Raw genomic sequence first — 19,423 nt, 5'->3', positions numbered from 1 at the left:
CAACAGATGGCGCATGATCGCTGAATCGTTTCGTTATGAGAGAGTTACGTATGAAATTGAGTTCCGAAATAAAAATAATTTTTTTGATTTCCTTACGAGCTTATCTAACATTGTATTATAGTTTAATTATCCAAAAAACCAATTTTTATTTAATCGAAAATTTTAATTGATATTGATCTGTTTAATTATTTGTATATTAAAACAATGATTGTAAAAATGGACTATTTTTAAATTTCAACCAAGTAAAACATCTTAAGCACTAAAAAATTTCCATAACCGAGGTTATAAACAATTAACTTGAAAAATGAATTACAATGTTTGTTTTTACTCACAGATCATTGGCTTTATTATATTTTTAATGCGTGCTAATGTATCCAAGAATTGAAACACTCACCTGTAACAGAAAAAATTTTAAATTATTAAAATTACATAAATTTTTGAATGAAAAAATTATCTATAATTTTATGGATGCCATGTATAAGATATAAAGTTTAAATATCAAGAAGACCTACACGTATTCTCGTCAAAAAAATAAAATATTATGTATATTAACTTAAATAAACACAACGCTAAAATATTTGCTTAATTTAAACTAAGTTATAACACGTGGCAACAAAACGAGTAAGGTAATATTTTTCCACATGTTTATTTAAACACGTTATACTTATTTTCTCGTCTTCCTTATGTACAATGTAAATAAATGTACGTATAGTTATAATTATAAGCTCATATATACTAAGCGAATAACAAATGCTGATACTGATAAGGCCGCAAGGATTAGTTACTTTATTATAATAAAACTAACAAACCAAGCTCTCTATTGCTTTATTTTATATCCTTTCATATTATAAATGATTTTAGCCGTTCATTTGAATAACTTATGAGATACATGAATATGTACCCGCATTCACCTACTGTTTATGCATTATATATTCACTCTTTTTATTTTTATGTTAAAATATTTCGGCTCTGTGTATAGATATTATTTAAAAGTCCGTTTGCTAGCTCATTTACACTCTTTATATTTCTCTAATCTCTTTCTCAAAGCGTTATTCTCTTTGATGATGTTCTTCCTAAAAAAATATGTTATTAATTACAAAAACAAGAAGTAATGGAATTCGGTCTAAAAGTTAGACTTTTTAAACAACCATGAAATAAAAATAATAAATTATTTACCAGAAAAGTATTTCATTGAAATTTCATATTGTTTTCAATTTTGATTATTTTCTGCAACCTTTCGTTTGAAAAAAATTCGAATTTATTAGTCAAGCTCGATTGAACATTCAAGTATATACACTAGGATGTGCCAAAATTCAATTTCCGTGAAGAGCCTTTTAAAATTGGAGTTTTGAGTTCCGCTTTTAGCAGGAGCTGTGTTTAGGCATTTCCTAAGATATTTTGGGGTGAGACGATTTATTTGATTTTCATCGAATTTTTAACAGAAGATTTAGTTGGGCACTTCCGGCCAAAATTTGAAATTTCAGCGGAAATACCCAAACTTTCAAATGTAATTATTACAGATTTTATAAGAATTATATTGTAGAATATAATATTAACATTGAAAGCTCTGAATATTAAATGAAAAAATTGAATTTAGAAAAATGTTATTTCAAACTGTAATTTTTCTAGTTTTGATTACGACAGGACCGATTAAAATAAAAAATGTTTCTACGACTCTCTAAATGAGCTTATCTGACGTTGAAATTTATTTTAATTATCTACTGAAATAATTTTTTTATTAATACAAGATGTTAATTGACGTACTCGTTTAAAAAAAATAAAATAAATTAGAAAGTATGATAAATTACTATTTTATTCTCATGTATAGCCTGATATTTTCATATATCAATCGATTAGGCCATATATACCGTTACTATAAAAAGTTTTTTACAGGTTATTTTTACTGTAAAAACCAAAATTGATAATCTCATTTCTAGTGATTTATTGCTCAGATTTTTCTTGTAAGCAGGACAGTTAAAATTTTGGAATTTGCGAAATTCATAACTGCTGAAAAACAAAATGTTTAAAAAAAGACAACAAAGAGATCGACATTACACTAACTGTCAAGGGCTAGTTTCCATGAGGGGTAAATAGCGGTAATATACGTATTGGGGTTGTAATACTTGAAGCAACCAAGCATTCGCGGTGTACTTATTCGAAAGCTTAACGGGATTACTCGATGCGAGTCGAGGATACCGATGTAAGAGCTAATGAGATAGGGTAGAACGCATAACGGGTAAAATGGTAGCAAGTTACTTATATTTATGGATGTATATAGTGCAGATATGGATGTATAGAGAGATGTGGAGAAAGAAAAGTGGGTGAATATAGGAAACGTGTATGTACACGACACATGTAGTATAACTACCAACAACGCCTGGTTGTATGAGTGGAATGCAAATATCACTCGGTAATGCGAGTAATCAATTCTCTACTCTCTCCCTCTTTCTCATTCGCTGTCCATGTATCCATATTCTCTATCACTCTTGTCCTCTTCACTTGCTTTTCGTTCCCCTTCATGTTCAATCAAGGAATTATCGATCCACGCATATCTAACTATTCATTCCTAAATTATTTACATTTTCTTAATCTACGCATACTATTTTACATTGTTGCAAGTTTTATTTTCGGACATGCTTTAATAATATAAGAAAGACATGACCACTGACAATCTCAACTTAGCATTTGGCTCCTGGATGTTAGAAAATTAAAAAATAGATCATCAGAATGCCGTATTTACCAACTGCAGCCCTTTGACCACTGTCTCAAATGTGTTCATGAGTTTCTCTTGAAAGACGAACTCCTGCTATTGATAGATTCCTTCAAAACAACCAAGCAATTTCAATACGTGGATTGTTTATCTGTAATAAAATCTTTTATCCAAATCATTTATTAATTCGATTGTAATTAGGGGACATTCATTAATTACGTAAGGGTATTGAGGGGGAGGGGAGGTTAAGAAAATCTCTACATGTTATTATGTTGGGGGAAGGGGGGTAAAATTATTTCGTGAATCAAAATTCAATATTAAAAATCTAATTCTATTTTGGATTCCAAATAGTTATTTTTAATTTTAAAGTGTACAGTCGAATTTTTATTTTATTAAGAAAAAAAAAATAACTCATTAAAATTTCATATGCTTTTATTGTTATCCATGTTTGGTTCGATAGAAAAATTATAGTATATTTTAAATTAAAATTTGATTAATTAAAATTAATATTTAAATTATTACTTGTTAAAAACTAAAAATGATGGATCCATGTTGAACTAAAAATTTTAGTGAAACTGATCCTTTCCTAACATAACAGTTTATTATTTAGAAGAACAGGATAGAATCTTACGTAAGAAAGGGAAGGGGCGGGGAGGGGGATTCGAGAAATCTTATATTGGGGCAGGGGGGGGGTCAAAAGTCACCAAAATTTTCCTTACGTAATTAATGAATGGCTCCTTATCCAAACGATCGATTGTCTGTAACTTTATACTCAGAACTCATGAGCATGTTAAAAAAATTTAATAGTTACGGGATCTCTTCCACAAGAAATCATCGGTTTAAGTATCACATTGTTTGTTTACAAGTAATCTAGCTGATGATTTCATAAAATTTTTAAATGTCTCCATAGTATTAATTATTAATAGATCACACAGTCTTTGTATGTTCAGTAGTTTATAATCTTTCATGAGATTATCAAATATCTGTGCTCAATTTATTTTAATTATATCTGGGGTGTACAAGGTGTAATCGAAAAATCTATAGTAAAATTAGACACAAGTGAATCATTAAAAAAAACAATTATCAATAAAACGTAAAAAGATAAATTTATACCAGAGTAAAAATTTTTTTGCTCTAGTTTTGTAAAAGATCTTCTTCAGATATGTGATGGAATCATCATTGATCAAAAGTAAATGAAAACTAAAGTGATTTTCATGTCATTATTATCGTTAATCAAATTTTTCAATTGCTAATAATAATGATAATAAAGAAATTAAAAATCCAGCTGTTAATATTCATTATCAATCTAAATAGTCTTTATCTTAATAATATTTATCTTATAGTAGATTTTAATTACAAATTATCATTGTTTTATAATTTTAATAGCTTCTGACATAGATAGTAGCTGATAAGTTTTGTTTTAAATATAATTATTTATTAGAGTTAATTAAATGAAAAAAAGTGTATCGTTTGAATAACCTCTACACATATAATAAAAATAATTTTTCATTGTCATCTTGATAAAGTTCTGTCAAATATAATAATATAACTGATAAAAATAAAAGACAAAGATTACTTATTTAACATTACGTTCATTTTATAAAATATTAAAATTTGTAGCACTGAATTTTCTCAATACAAGAAATATACAATAAAAATTAATTATGAATATATTTACCTAAGAGTGTACATAAAAAAATGGTTTTTTATTACTTTAGTAAATGTTTACATTCTAATCATTCCTGAAATGATTCGAAGAAAAAAATTTTTTTGTCATATCAATCGCGAAAGTTGAATTTTTGAGCAAGTCGCTTCGCTCGACCGGATAACTATAACTCGGCCTTGATAAGAATGCGCCCATAGCCTCAAACTTTTAGATAGAACGCGGCTTGTCACGACGTAGCATTTACAATTTCTAACCGATCCAAACTCAACATACTTCATTTATGGCATAATACCAAGGTTAAGTTCGAAGATAAGCTCAATCGGTTGAATAGTTTCGAAATTAGAAGATTTTGAAATTTTCAAAATCGTAAAAATTCACATTTTCTTACTTTCTTCGTTAAATAACTTTTGATTGCGATAATTTTTTGAACTTCTAAAAACTGCATCTAAAAGCTCTTTAAATCAGCTTTTATTTCTGTATTTGAACATATGCATATACCTAAAATTACTTATTATTATACCGTTGGACCGTAAATTATTCTTTCTGTGTTAAGAAATTAAATAAATATTATAATTATTAAGTGTAATTTAATTTTGATTATGATCTTGTTTATGGAATCTACTTCCATTTCGGCTGCCGAATAGCCTTTTTTATTTTTATATTAGCCATACGATTCATACTATCAATATTTCTTAAAAATTCATTTAAAAAATGACACACCACGATAAAATCAGTATCAAATTAATCATACTTTTTGTCAATGTTGACTTGACATTATTTTAAAAGCAATAATTATGAAATTTAAAGCATAATGCTATTAATTACATACTAAAATATTATATGATATAAAATAAAAGGGTATTCTATTATTTTATTAGCATGTATATCATTAAAATATGGGAAAGTTATATCGATAATAAATGAGATAGAACAATCGATGTAGTATTTGAGTGATATCATGCGCATCCTGATTCTCTTTCTGCCCCATTATTCCTTCCCTCGTCCCTATCGAAAATGGGTCCATACATATGCACAAATATATTGACCACTCGCGAAATGATCCTACCATTAAATATCCCTATTGCGTTTATCATGTCGAGTTTATGTTTATGTTTATGGGTACTGCGTGGACGCAGACATAACTGCTAAATCTAATGTATTTAATTTCTTTTTTATCCTGACCGCTTTACTGTTTCAATGTCCTCTATCTACTTTTATTTATATCATAATTGTTCCTTTTGGCAAGGGTTTACAAAGTACTTTTTTTAATCGTTGCATCAATATTTTGGTGTGAATGTTTTTTTTTTTTTTTTTTTGGCAGATTTTCATTTATAAATATATGAACTGAGTGTGATTGTGATGACAATTGTTTCCAATTCATTCCTGTTTAAATTACTTTTGAAATTGAGGATTTTGTTTTCATCAGGCACTCATCATTTCAATATTCGCACCAGATTAATATATATTATACGATTGCTCTAATTATTGATACAATAGGATTCATTGTAGGATAAATTAATTACGGATCAAATAAATCTATTTTTATGCCTCGAAAAATTATAAAAAGTAGAACGAGAATTTTTTATTTTTGAATCACAATATTGCTTGATTTTTAAGAAATAAATAACATGAATTTTTATTGAATGTATTAATTAATTAATCCTGATTCTATTCACTGTCTTCAAGTTCAAAGTCATACAAGTTATTTTAGATATATATTATCATGGAACAATTAAAATTGATATTTCGCACATGAATTATGCTAGTTGAGGTATTTATATTTCAATCAATGAAAGGCTTATTATAATCTAAATCCGGTTAAATTTTGCGGCTAGGGGGATTAATAATTAACGAGTTAATTGGAAGAATATATTTTATAATTTTTATCATTTTTTTTAGGATTTTCGGGACAAAAAAAATTTGGCAAAAATTAACGCAGTTATTTATTTTTGTGGCAGCTGTCTCGCAAAAAATTTGATCGCAATAAGAATTAGAAAAGAATTTTTATCAGTCCAAACCAGAAATCGAACCCGGACATTGATTTTTACTAAAGATCCCTTTTAGTTAAGATATTCGAGATCATTCATTCTAATATATTTTTTTGTCAATTTAATGAGATATTTTCGTTTAAATGATCGAATTTCCAATATTCTACTTAATTTAGCTCATGTCCAAACATAGATCTTTGAGCTTAAAATAATATAGGACAATTTTGTATTACATGAACTAGATTAAATTTACCGTTATTTCTTTTTTATTTTCTTTAACTAAACTGATAAATTTACAACTTTTTACTATCCATTTTTAATAACTTAAATGAAACAATTTATTTTATTATTTCTTTCCGAAAAAGTATAAAATGGTCAACTAGATTAAAATGTTTTCCAGGAGTTAAGATTATCTACAATGGAAATTGTAATTATTAGAAATGATCATTAGTATTATTAAATAATCCAAAATTATGTTCGTTGATATTAGTATAAATGCACAATTGTTTCAATCAGAAGTTATTTATTACAATGTTATTAATGGCATGTCGATCTAATCAATTTTATATTAGGTAATTTCGGTAATTTCATTGGTATTACTCTGCTACATTTGTATTAAACAACTAATATTATCGTCAGAGTAGAATCAAACTTATAAATCAAAGTTATAACATCACAGTAAATCAAAATATCTAATAATAACTTATTACATTAAAATTATCGTATGTGACTAAAACATGGTTTGTTATGTCTAGATTTAATCATATATAAGAATAAAAAAAAGTTCATGATAATTTTGTTTAGGAATAGATATTCATAAATTAATATGTGAATATTTGATTAAAAATTGGTGTAGTATGTGCTCAAATTTAAAACTTAATGTCGGATAAGCCCCTTGAAAAAATTAAAATAATTATCATTGTTTTACAACTCAAAAATTCTACTTTAATTCCCTTGTTATAAGAAAATTTAACAATCGTGCGCCATCTAGTGGAGATTTTAAACACTATCTTTGGTCCGAAAATTCATTATCAGTATATAAAATCAACTACTTTATTGAAATAAAAATCATTGTCGAGCTATTATTAATCTATTTTCAACAGCGATGACTATAGAGTTTTTTTTTTATTCTGCAATAAGTTTAAAAAAAGTGAGCGTTTAGTTTCTACATTTTTTTGTTCGAAATATTTCTATTGACTTTAAAAAAAAAAAAAAAGAATTAAAAGAGAGAATTTTCGATTAATGACGATTGAAACAGAAACAGTAAAATAACAAATGAAAAAAAAAAGTATTATTCAAAAAGAGAGAAAAAGATATTGAAGATATTGAGGATCTCATTTTTAGTAGAATGACAGTAGAATCAATAACGCCTGCAGTCATTTGGAGAGTCATCGAGGCGGCACACACATTCCGAGCTTTTTTATCTTTTATTTTTAGTTTCACTGATATGAAGATGGCAAAATACTTGATGGAGATCATACTCATATCATACAAAATGCGAAACAAACAAAATGTATGGTCCGTGTTCATACATTTTTTCCGACTTTGACTTTTTTATTCCCTATGAGAGAGTGAATGTGAATGATTTTCTGCAACAGGACGAAGGTAGCTCTGACTCTTCCTCTTTCAACAACCACGTGGACTTACAACAATGACAGCCCGAGAGACAATACCAGGAACCACTGGAAAAATTTCGAAAAAATGGGAATAACAAAAAGTGGAAACTCCTGTGTGCGACATTGGTCGTAGCGAATGTAAAATGTAAAAAAAATATCTGAAAGTGGGAATGGGGGTACTGAGTGGGGGAGTGAGGGACACGTATGTGAGCTTGAAAGAGTTGAGGGGGGGGGAGTAGAAAAAAATGTAAAAGCTTCGGCTGAAGCGTGCGGCGCTTTCATCAGAAACAATACGCGACGATAAATGCCTATTTTATTTATCTGTAACGGGCGTTCCATAAAGCAAATAACACACAAGTGTAACGTGAAAAAAATATTCGGCTCCATCCTCGGTCGTCGTTGTCGTCATTTCGTGTATGCACAGGCACAGGAGGTAGGTACCATTATTTTAAGCGCCAATCTATTATTATTTTATTTTCTACTTTTTTTATACTATTCTTTTTATATTTTTACTTTTTTTTTTCATATTTCATTTTCCCTATTGACAAGTTGACGCTGCGGTTGAATCTCCATATATATATGGATATATATATTTTAAATGTGTGTATATATAAGCACATATGTTTTTCGCATAAAATTTTTTGCTTTATTCTCAGAATTTTTAACAGATATTCACTCCACCCTGCTTACCCTTTGCTCATCAAATTGCAAACGATACGAAAAATAAAGGAAAAATTTTTTTATGCATCATTCAAAGGGTCAGATAATTCATTTGTATTCTCCGATATTTTGCCAAAAATGTTTTTTCTTTTTTTGTGATATTTGTTTCGGAAATTAAGACAATCATGTTAGGGAAATTTGGATCGTTTGACCTCCATGAATTTTTATTCGATTAGCTATAATCAATTGTTGATAGCCTTTGGGTAAATTATTCGTTAAAAGAAAAATTAATTAGATGCAAAAGGATAAATTTTAACCAAGAAAATCATTTTTAAGAAGTTCATTGTCTTGAAAAAAATTCTTCAACGTACTTTTGATAGAATATTCTCAAAATGTACTTTCATATATTTTTTGGAAAATTACTATGACACATTTTTAATAGGATATATAGGAGAAAATATTTTTGCACAGATCGTTATAAAATTTTCTGATATATCCTAATTTTTTTTTTTTTTTTTATAAATGGCCCGATGGTAACATGAACCACATTAAACCATATATGGATGTATCTGGCTTGAATGTCCATGCCAAATATAATTTTTTTATGACAAACAGTGTTTACAATCTACGACAGAGGGCGCATGATTGCTAAATTGTCTCTGTACAAGAAAGTTAATTTGAATAAATTTTGCTCTTCAATAAAACGAATTTTTAACGCTTTTAAGGAGCTTATTTAAAATTGGTTTCCTGTATAATCAACAATTAAATTAATTTTTATTTTATGTAGTATATTAATTGACATAAAAAATAAAACATTGAAAAATTATAATAATTCAATTTTTTAATTTTCTATATTACTAGATCAGGGCATGCAGGGCGACAAGAAAATTTTTTCAACTAAGAGGTCTATTTAACCTAACACTTACTAATAAAATATAATTTTACGGAATAATTCCTTTCAAAAAATAAAACAACCTGTGAATGGAGATAAAAAGGTATAAATCGATAAAAAAGAAGCAAAAAGGTCTGGAAAATATGTTGATACTTGAAAAGGTGTTAGCAATTGAGATAAAAAGGAATAAAAGAAAGTAAGATAAAAGGAATGTATGGGAAAAGGACAACCGTAAAAAGAACATGAGTAGCCTGGCGTGCCAGAGGTGTATGCCAAAAACTATAACCTGTTGCATATACGCCGGCACGAATCCCGAAAAACGCCCCTAGCTTCGTCCCATTCCCTCACACTCGGTGTCTATCTCACTTTTCACGCTACCCCAATACTAGATACCCTACTATTGAGCATGTCATGCCACGATCCTCCGAATATCGCCAGGAAAATAGTCAAAAATAAAATTAAAAAAAATACTAAAACCATCAAAATTTAAGATCGCAACGATTCTTCCACCTTTTACAAAGTAGTCCCGCTAAAATAACTGGTGTAAAGGTTGTAAATAGTTTAGTAAATATACGTCTATTGATAGACTGAACCACTTATCTTTAATTGACTATAGAGTAGCTCAAGTGATAGAGCCAGAGTTTAGCCCGACGTATTAGGTGAATGACCGTCTCTTATTCTTTACTCAATGTCTTTTTTACTTTTACTCATACTACTACCACTGCCACCTCTCCTTCTGCTTCTACTTCTACTTTTACTCGCACTTCCACTACTGCTGTAGAAGCTCTAGTTATATTCACCAGGATTAGAGTGAGAGAATCAGTTGATGCGGAGAATATTGAGTTGCCCGATTGACTGGGTTTTATTTGTATACTTATCATATTGATATATACCGGTAGAAAAAATAATTCCATTCAAGAGAATTTTCTGTAAAATAACAATAAAAATGAAGAAAAATTTTTTTTCCTATTTTTTGAGTATCTTCAAAATCTAAGAGAACAAAATTAATAACTGTAGGAAGTTATAGATAAGATTAATAATAAGTAAAGAGAAAAGACAAGATTATTATCCACATAGAGTGATTTAAATAGAATCTTTATTCTAAAAAGGGAATCGTATCGAGAGAAGTGTCGTTACTTGACAGAGTTTAGTCGCAGACTAACTATAATGTTAAAACTATTTTTTTGTGAGGTCTAACCTTCTGTATTGTCCTTAGTAAAACACATGTTTTTCTCCTTAACTAAAACTGTAATATTTGGTGGTACTGTACAGTGTAAAATAAGGAGTCCTTTGTACGACTCAAGTATCTAAGGTCATAAAATCAAGCCTATACAGGTTTTCTTGTTCTAGCTCCACAAATGTGCTTTAAATGTGTTTTTCACAATTAAAAACTAATAATAGAAAATACGTTATTTTTCTAAAATAAATATTTCTAAAAACAAAATATTTAAAATATAAAACTAAAAGTTTGTAACTTGGATTTATTTTTGCTCAGAGAATCCAACAATAACTTACTTTTGAAAATGATTCATTTTCAAATCGGAAAGTTAAAAATTTAAAAATCTAAAAATAGGGCAGCATGCCTAATTTATGTATATATTACGATGTGCCAAAATTCAATTTCCATGAAGAACCTTTTAAAATTAGAATTTTGAGTTCCGCTTTTGGCAGGAGCTGTGTTTGGGCATTTACTAAGATATTTTGGGGTGAGACGATTTATTTGATTTTCATAGAATTTTTTAACAGCAGTTTAGTTTGGGTATTTTCACTGAAATTTCAAATTTTGGCCGAGAGTGCCCAACTAAATCTCCTGTTAAAAAATCTATGAAAATCAAATAAATCGTCTCACCCCAAAATATCTTGGGAAATGCCTAAACACAGCTCCTGCTAAAAGCGGAACTCGAAATTCCAATTTTAAAAGGTTATTCACGGAAATTGAATTTTGGCACACTCTAGTATATATATTAATTAAGACACATAATGTATATACACATCTTATGTATTAATTAAAACATTTTAAATCTCATTTGCAGTGTGAATGACATGCATTGCTCAGTACGTATGTATCTGTCATCCGGTGTGCATTATTCGTACTTTATTTTCCTCAACGTTTCTCATGTGTATTTTTATGAAATCATTGTTTCGTATGACAATGAATCGGGATGAGGTGCTTACAATGACTGGATCAGTAGTAGTCGGTAGTTGTAGATGATGGCGAGTATCAGAAAGAGATGGAGAGAAATAAATAAAGAAATCGGGGGAAAAAACAGAGAGAAAAGACATTGGGATGTCTGCAACCACGAGGATATTTCTACTGAGGGCTTAGCTTGTGTTCTCTTCGTAAACGGAAAAAAGAAACAGAGGCATAGGCTTAGTTCGAAATTCTTTCTTCGTTTGGTATTCCGTTTCAGTGTTCTAACGCTCTACTCGTTCACTTCGAACCCTTTTGTTGATGACTGTCGATGAAACGATGACATATTTTTCCGGTTTTTCACTCGCGGCACGGCCTCAGGCCTTTATTCACGCAACTTTATACTTTTTTATTCATACTCTATTCTATTTTTTTTTCGCATCTCTTTATTCTCCTGTAATGACTCTTCCGTCTCTGATCCAAGATGGTACCAATTTTACGCCCTCATGATTTTCATCATTCTGCTCAAGATAAAAATTTTTTTTTTCAATTTCTAACTCGAGTATTGTTTGTTCAACTTACAGATATATGGATTTTTTTTAAGTGTTAGTAAAAATTGGTTGGAATTTCATGATATATTTGGAGTGAATTTTGCATTGTTACACATGGTGTACCTAACTAATGTTTATTAAACATATGTCAAGAAAAATGAAAAGCGAATATGCAAATGTGACCAGATGTGCACAGAAAAAATAAATAATAAAATGCACTCAGATTCTGTTTCAAACAGTGACCAGAACTCTGGGATTAAAACTTATTAGTTTGATTCGTGAAAATATATTAATAGGGTAGAAGTACCGATTTTGGCCACCTTAGCACCGTTTTTGGTCAGCTAACATTTGAATTAATTTATAAAAAATTATAATATTATAACCATATTTTTTTTGAATTTTAAAAAATGTATATTAAAACAAATTGAGTTTTTAATGGTTTATTAACATAAATTCATTTCTATCGTTTATGTGGACAATACATGGCCATAAACGGTACAGTGGCCACAAATGGTACTTAAATTCTACCCTATATAAGATAAATAATATAGAAAAAAAAATCGGAAAAACGGTTTGCACAGAATGCTCGAAAAATTATGTATTCCAAAGTTTTGAACTCTTCAAGCTCGAAAATTTAGTGGTTGTAGATACATACTTTTTTAAAAATTCCAAATTGCGATAGCATTCTTTCTCACTTACCACACGATTAAAACGTAGAGTTTTAAACTTATGTTAAAAAAAACACTTTTTCTATACATATTTCTACATATATTTCTCTTGCCACGCATGCACACACACAGCTTAAATTTAATATACCTCTGCCTTATAAATGATTACAACTAATAATTGCTCCTCATCCTAGCTAGGATTCGATCCTAGTTCCTCGCGCATGGAAAATCGAATTTTACTCTAAATGTTATGCGAACGATTAAGAATCCAACAATTTAGTTGAGATATATGATTTAGGCGTAAACCACCAGTCGTAAAATATTACTGAGTCGAATGTTAAGAATTACTGCGTTTGAAACATACTTTCTACCAGTCCAAGATGAGTAATAATTACACTGTTGATTCTAACATTACGGTTAATATTTACTATTTCACCTACAACAATTTGACGTCACTTATTTACAATATTTGACGCTTAATTTCGTGTAACAAATTTGAACATTCAAAATGATAAATATTGAAGTGTGAATTATTAATTATTATGATTTCTTTTTTTCCGCGATGACATATCACATGAAATTAACGTTTCAGATAAGTTTAAAGATTCCCAAAATTTGTGTATGCACGATCACCTATAACTCTTTTTTTTGATACATTGAACCAAAATGTGATGGTGGCAACTCTCAAAAATGATAGATTTAAACAGTCACTGATATAATTTAAGTACATCGTCAAGAATAATGTCTATTATTTTAATCTTCCTCAATCTAATAAAATGAGATCAAATTCTATGAATATCGAGATTGTTATCAAGAATAGCTTATGGTAATAATGATCAATGTCATAATAATCAAGAAATTATTTGTATCGATTACTTGCATATATCTATCTTCTATAGTCCTTTATCAATCGAATTGATAACTTATGAATAAAATTAATGCTATTATTAAAATATTTTATCGCCATAATATTGTTAACCATTTTATTTGGAAGAAAGTCAACAAAATCGGGATATTGACAAAGAATAAACTTCTAGGACATAACATCAAAAATTATGATTATCAAGACTAAGAAATATTTATTATCAAATAATTTATAGATTGCAATAACAAAAAAAAAAGTTATTCAAGAGAAAGAATTTTATGGGAAAAAAAAAAAAAAAAAAAAAAGTTTTTGAAGTTTGAGATTATTTTAAATTTGTTTTTTTTTTGTTTTTTTTTTTTTACAAATTATGTATTTAGGTGTATCGATTATTAAATAATCACAGATTTTGCATTCTTTTGAAAAAAAAATTTATTTATTTTCTAGAGATTTATTCTAGTACCAGAGTTAATTAAAATACACAGAAAAAAAAATTTCTTGAACCCAGAAAATTGTAAGGAAGACCGAAGTTATTTTGGAGCAAGAAGAAATTTTTTTTGCTTAAAAAAATTTAACGACGTTCAAAAAATTTTCAATCTTCCTTAAGATTTTCTTGATTTAAAAAAATTTACACTTGACTCAAGATTTTCTTTCTTTTTGTGTAACTAATGAAAATAATTAACTTTTTTTTTCGATATCTTAAAACGCTGATGATGATAAATGAGTACACTGAAAAAAAAGTTCGTCCTATCGCAATGCGTTTAAGTTTATAGCTTATGAACATGATAAATGCGCCATCTGTATAAGCTATACGCTTAAACGTTTAGCGATAGAACTTGAACTTTTTTTTCAGTGCAAAGCAATACATAATTTTATTGGAACTCCACGTCATTATTCTAAGAAAATTGATATATTGTTTTCAAATTGTGAGCATATTTATTTTTCAATAAATTTTTAATGAGAGTTTTTATTTTATAAAAATAAATATTTAAAAATTGGATTTTTTACGAACGACAATAAACTACTATTTTATTGCTTCATATGATTGGAAAAAAAAAAGTGCTGGATAAATATATATTGTTGAAAAAAAAAAAAAATAAATAAATAAATAATCAATGGTAAAAACAGATTTTTTTATTAATATGAGCGATAAAAAATTAACAATGAACAATAACAAACATCGAACATAAAAATTAGTTGTATAAAAACGTCGAATAAAAATATACCGGATAAATAAAAAAAAATTAATGCTTAATTTGTTTATTTATTTTATAATTAGTAGTTCCAATGCATTTAATATAATAATGTAAAAAAAATAATGACTGCGATGAAATACACAGCATTGAATCCAATCAAGTGAGAGTCATAAATTTACATTAGGCCACGGACGTAGTCATACTAATGATAAATATGAAATAGCGAGTGTGGAAAAAAAAGAAATGAATAAAAAAAAAATATAAAATAGAAAAAAAAATATTATTATAGCTGTTGTTATTATGTTATTATTGTTAGACTTGCTCTTCCATCTTGTTCTAATTTACGCTTATGACGCGGGTACAATAATTGCATTCTATGTTATAAAACATAAAATAAAAAGTATGTTAAAACAACACATTTGCTTGCATTAACACAATATTAGTTCTAAGGATGATTTAATATATTCAAATATAAAAAGTCATCAAATGAGAGTGGATATAATCCAAGTTATTTCTGCTAACTTATTTATTTTTAAATTATATTTAACCTGCCGTCTACTAATTATAATTAACAAGGCTGCGAGCTCAACAATAGCATCGAGCAAAGGGAAGTGCGATATACTTTTTTTAAAATGGAAAAATATAAATTTTTTTATAAGTATAAAAATTTGAATAATGTGGATGCTGTTTTTCCGCTCTCTGCTTTGAAAATACGAAATAAAATATGTTTTAATTTATATTAAAGTTTAATTTTAATTATGTTCTATGAAAGAAATAAAAAGGTAATTAGGAAGATCATACATTAAAAAAAATTTTTTTTTTCAAGTGATCAGGTATTTGGATCGATCTTTAAAATGTGATGCAAAATACCTGATGTGATCACATACAGCCACATTAGATTGTGTATGATCATAAAAAAATAATTTATTACACAGTGTTCCTTTTTTATTTTTACCAGAAATGAACAAGTCGGTTAATATATCGTATTGAACATAAATTCGATTAGATGTTTATAAAAACTCAGAACCAATGTCAAATAAATTTATTAGGAGAGCCGAAAATATAATTTTTATTTATGACTTCAGGTTTCAGACTTAACTCTCTTGTAGGGAGATGATTCAGCGGCTATGCGCTCTCTGTTGGACATTTTTAAAACTATCTTAGGTTCAAAAAATGATATATGGACATATCAGATCATTTTTACTCAGAAAAAAAGGTTCACTTGAGCCAAAAAAAATATTTTTCTTCCTAATTGTTTTCTTAAGCGAAGAAAAAAATTTTTTTTGACATTAATTCCAACAAAATTAATTCTCTAGCTTTAAGAAATATGTATCTTGATCCAAGAAAATTTATTCAAGTCAAGAAAATCTTCTTGTTTTGAGAAAATTTCTCTCTTGCTCCAAAAAATTAAATATCTCAATAGAAATAAATTTTCATTTATATTTTTATTGATTAATATGTCAAATGGGAAGATCAAATAATATTGAATCATTTTTTTTTCATTCAATCTGTATAATTGCACGCTAAAATAATATAAAATGGGTATCAAATATTCAAGAGAAAAATTTTTTCATGGTGAGAAAATTTTTTCTCAGCTAAAGTAGGTGGCGCTACTTCCCTAAAGTATCTAAAAATCTTGATCAAATATAAAAATTTATTGTATCAAGTATTTATGATAATTTGAATTAAGAAAAAATTACTTCCACCAAAAATAGAATTTCAAGAAAAATTTTTACTTCGGCCAACACAAATCCGGTCTTCCTTTAAGCACCTGAAAATTTTCTTGAGCCAAGAGTTTTGTTCTCCAGTCAAGAAATTTTTCTTTCTGTGTAGACTTTTTAAACGTTCTTATATGACTATATGAGGTCAGATTGGAAAATCTTTATAGGAGTTATTTTAAATTATATAATTTTTCCTCTCTGTGTACATTGCTCAGCTTAGATCTATATAAGCTCGAGGTCCAGTTTCAACACTCATGATTCAAGCTTCATATAAATTTATTAGATCATATCAATTCCAATGTAAGTCTAATAAATTCATATAAGTTTAGTAAATTCACATACTCCAACTTGTTCTTTTTGTTATACAGTTTTTATCTCAATACTAAGATGCTTACGACAAAATAAATTAATGTTAATTATAAAAATCATAAACTAAGATTAACGTCAACTTTTTATTTTATGTTAAGTCAACATGGTCATAATATGTTAAAAATTTATTTAATTACTAATTAAGGTTTCACAATAATCAGTGCAATACTTGAATTGGCTTCGATTAAAAATGACTTAGTTATAATTTAAATTTGCTATCGAAATAAGTAATATTCTGAATAATCATAATCATAATTCGATTCAAGAGACGAAAAAATGAAGCAGGCCGTTAAAAGAAAATGTGTTTTTATTTTTTAATTAAAAAAAATGAATAAATTAAACAGTGGATGTATATTTATTTCTAGAGCATTTATACTAAAATTGTTAACCATATGAAACATATTGAAACAGAGAATTGGTCCGGCAGAGGCAGATGCGTCTGATGATATATTAACGCCAACTGTGCGCCCGATACTCTATACCAAATAAATTATAGAATTATTGTTTTATCGGGGTTACGCCTCACCAAACTATATATTATATGTATAAACGAAAATCGACAAACCATTACGCTACTTTAAATGGAAGGTAAAATACAAATATATATACTCACACACATATACACACACTTACAGATGTGTATATAGTGTATATACACTAAGAATATTATTTGATTAATCATCTCGATTAAACCGGTATTATCTAATGAAACGTATAATTATTTTAATTACAGTTAATTTATCAAAAAATAAAAAAATTTAATTTAAAAAAAATGAGTAACATTAATTAAAATTTTATGACGAGTAATACATTAATTTAATTTAATATTCTTATATAATGTGAAGGTTAAATTATGAATTTTTATTGATGTATGTATAATATATATATAAAGATACGAGTTTATATTATTTTTTGCAATTAACTTATATAAATTTATTTGTCCATTTTAACGATTATAACAATAATAATAAATCAATAATTAAAATGACTGTAATAACGATGATATTTAATTCTATTTCTTTGACATTCTACCCACGTATTTAATACGTTATAATTGATTAAATTGTTGAATCATCGACCTTGTAATTAATAAAGGTACTTATTGTTATTTTATTGAAACAATTGATTTTTTATCATTGTTATCATTAAGCGTTTACTGAATAATAAACAGAAATGCCACACCATTGTCAATATACAGTTTTTTAATAACTTTTATCCATATTTATGATAACTGATTATTATTTTTGCCATAAGTAGCTACAGATTAGATGAAGGGCAGAAACCCAGCAGCAGAGAGGGTGCTACAACAATCCTATACTGTAACTTTCTTCACAAACTTCTTGAAAATTATCAACTACGTCGTTATTTTTTTCCTTTTCTAACAGCAAAAATTTTTATTCAAACTGAATTTCACAGTTTCAATTAGAAAATACTTAAAATAAAAGTGGTAAAGTAAAAAAACTTTAATTTTGCCACTGGACGATGGACTTGAAGACTCGATCACTAATTTTGAAGACACGTACTTTCTATACACTGCCATTCCATGCGAGTAAAGTCATGTAGAAGGTATTTTTGTACTTAAACGATTTACTAAAATGTTTCGAATGTATCAGTTTCATGTCGTAAAAATTAACAAATTTGAGATTTCTATTTTATATTCCAAGTTTTCTATAGCTAATTCCTTTAAAATTGAATTTACTTTTTTGTATAGGGGCAGTAAATCCTTGGAACAAAAAATGTGAAAATGATAGTGGGGGCTGTAATATTTTTTAATTCGTTTATGAACCTGAGCTTTTACTAGTTCACAGTGTCTTATTATAGTTGAAAATATTTTTTTATCAAGCAAAAAATACGTCAAAAACGATTTTCAAATAAAATATAAATTAATGCTTTCAAATTTGACATAGCCATAAATACACAGAAAAAAAATGTTCTTTAATCAAGTATATAATATATTTTTGAAGAGCTTAATATTCTGGATTTGAGGAGAAAAATTCTTGATTTAAGCAATTTTTTCTTAATTTAAGAAAATTTTACTTGATTCAAGACAATTACCCTCTTCAAAATTATATTTTTGGTTCAAGAATTTTTCTCTTGAATCAAGTTAATTTTTTTTTTCTGTGTTCACTTTCAAAACGTAAAAATTACAATTTTTGATTGTGAAATCACAGTGCTACAAACATTTCAATAACTACAGTTTATACTGTAAATTTCATACTTTTTTTACGAGAAGCCTGATATTGAACTATACCATAGAAACTAAAATTATTAGAATTCTCTTTTCTGCAAACTTTTTTTCGATTATCTACGCTGAAAAAAAAATTAACTTGAATCAAGAGAAAAATTCTTGAACGAAGAAAATAATTTTGAAGAGTTTAATTTTCCTGAATCAA

At 27.7% G+C, this 19,423-nt stretch overlaps 1 protein-coding gene and 1 long non-coding RNA gene across 4 annotated transcripts in view; both read right to left on the bottom strand.

Moving 5' to 3' along the window:
• The window catches only part of LOC141528966 (uncharacterized), an 80,346-nt gene extending 79,608 nt beyond the window's left edge, over positions 1–738 (bottom strand). Inside the window, exon 1 of the long non-coding RNA XR_012479487.1 lies at positions 333–738. This is a non-coding gene — a long non-coding RNA (uncharacterized LOC141528966). The remainder of the gene's footprint in view (positions 1–332) is intronic.
• The window catches only part of LOC141528959 (protein bric-a-brac 1), a 314,927-nt gene that overhangs the window by 143,547 nt on the left and 151,957 nt on the right, over positions 1–19,423 (bottom strand). The window lies entirely within an intron of this gene.

This window comes from Cotesia typhae, unplaced genomic scaffold (assembly GCF_013202065.1).
Source record: "Cotesia typhae breed Kobodo isofemale line unplaced genomic scaffold, CoteBio_Ctyphae contig_44, whole genome shotgun sequence".
Lineage (NCBI taxonomy): Eukaryota > Metazoa > Arthropoda > Insecta > Hymenoptera > Braconidae > Cotesia > Cotesia typhae.
Note: the sequence above shows the minus strand (reverse complement) of the source record. Positions and strands in the feature narration are given on the sequence as shown.